This window comes from Arachis hypogaea, chromosome 15, assembly GCF_003086295.3.
Source record: "Arachis hypogaea cultivar Tifrunner chromosome 15, arahy.Tifrunner.gnm2.J5K5, whole genome shotgun sequence".
NCBI classification, from domain to species: Eukaryota; Viridiplantae; Streptophyta; class Magnoliopsida; order Fabales; family Fabaceae; genus Arachis; species Arachis hypogaea.
Genome location: NC_092050.1, coordinates 78,165,716 through 78,167,783, shown reverse-complemented (window position 1 = coordinate 78,167,783; position 2,068 = coordinate 78,165,716).

Genomic DNA, 2,068 nt, shown 5'->3' with positions numbered 1-2,068 from the left:
TTACCAGCTCTTTGGCATTCATCACACCTTGACACCATTTCCTTGGCATCCTTAAACATTGTTGGCCAGTAAAATCCAGATTGAAGCACTTTTGCTGCTGTCCTTTCTCCACTGAAGTGACCTCCATCTGCGGATCCATGGCACTGCCATAATACTTCATGCCCTTCCTCATGGGGTATACACCTTCTTAGGATTCCATCAACACACTTGAACAAATAAGGATCATCCCAGATGTAGTGTTTTGCATCCTTAATTATTCATCAGGAAAGCTTTCATTGACTGCTACTTGCTGCATCTCTTCTTCTTGTGAGATCCTTGAGAGGTGGTCAACTACCTTGTTCTCTGCTCCGCTCCTATCTTTAATCTCAATATCAAATTCTTGGAGCAGCAAAATCTGCCTTATTAGTCTGGGCTTAGATTCTTGTTTGGTAAGCAAGTATTTGAGTGTTGCATGATCAGTGAACACAATTACTTTTGAGCCAATAAGATATGATCTAAACTTGTCAAAAGAAAAAACTATGGTTAAAAGTTCTTTCTCCGTGGTGGTATAGTTCCTTTGATTCTCATTAAGAACCTTGCTAGCATAGTAAATAACATATACTAGCTTGTCTTTCCTCTGTCCTAGAACAGCACCAACAGCAAAATCAGATGCATCACACATTAGTTCAAAGGGAAGATCCCAGCTTGGTGGTGCTATAATAGGTGCAGAGGAGAGTTTCTTCTTAAGTTCATCAAAGGCTACCATGCACTCTCTATAAAAAAAAAAGGGAGTATTTGAGATAAATAGGTTGCTAAGGGGTTTTGCAATCTTTGAAAAATCTTTGATAAACCTCCTATAGAACCCAGCATGTCCCAAAAAACTTCTGATTGCTTTGACATTACAAGGTGGAGGTAATTTTTCAATTACTTCCACTTTTTCCTTGTCCACTTCTATGCCATCTTTTGAAATCTTGTGACCAAGAACCACCCCTTCAGTCACCATAAAATGGCAATTCTCCCAGTTTAAAACTAGGTTGGTTTCTTGACACCTTTTTAGCACAAGAGCAAGATGGTATAGGCAATTAGAATATGAGTTCCCAAATACAGAGAAGTCATCCATGAATACTTCTATAAACTTCTCAATCATGTCTGAAAAAATGGATAGCATGCAGCTTTGGAATTTTGCAGGTGCATTGCACAATCCAAAGGGCATTCTCCTATAAGCAAAGACATCATATGGACAAGTAAATGAAGTTTTTTTCTGATCCTTGGGGTCTACAACAATTTGATTGTAGCCTGAGTACCCATCTAGGAAGCAATAGTACTCATGTCCTGCCAATCTTTCAAGCATCTGGTCCATGAAAGATAAGGGAAAGTGGTCCTTCCAGGTGGCTTCATTGAGTTTTCGGTAGTCAATGCACATATGCCATCCGGTCACTGTCCTTGTGGGTATCAATTCATTCTTCTCATTTGCCACAACAGTGATCCCTCCTTTCTTAGGGACTACTTGCACCGGACTTACCCAAGGGCTATCTGAGATGGGGTAGATCACCCCTGCTTGCCACAATTTCAACACTTCTTTCTTAACCACTTCATTCATAGTTGGGTTCAGCCTCATTTGTTGTTGTCTTGAAGGTTTGGCATCTTCTTCAAGTAAGATCTTATGCATACACATTGAAGGACTGATCCCTTTTAAATCTGCAAGTGTCCAGCCTATGGCATCCTTGTGTTGTCTCAGCACTTAGATGAGCTCCTCTTCTTGTTCCTTACTCAGAATTGAATTTATGATCACTGGTTGGGTGTTGTTGGCACCTAGATATGCATATTTCAAGCTGGGTGGTAATGCTTTCGGCTCTAGTTTTGGTGACTCTGCATCTTTGTTGCTTGTAATGGTTGGCATGATCAAGTTTCCCATGGTTGCTTGTGGTGATTCTCCATCTGGTGCTTGTTCCAGCTCAATGGTTCCTCCACATTGTTCTTCTTCCAAGACTTCTTGAACTATTTGTTCCATGGTGTCTACTAGCATGCATTCTCCTATGGATTCCTTGGGGTAACTCATTGCTTTGAAGACATTGAAGACCATTTTCTC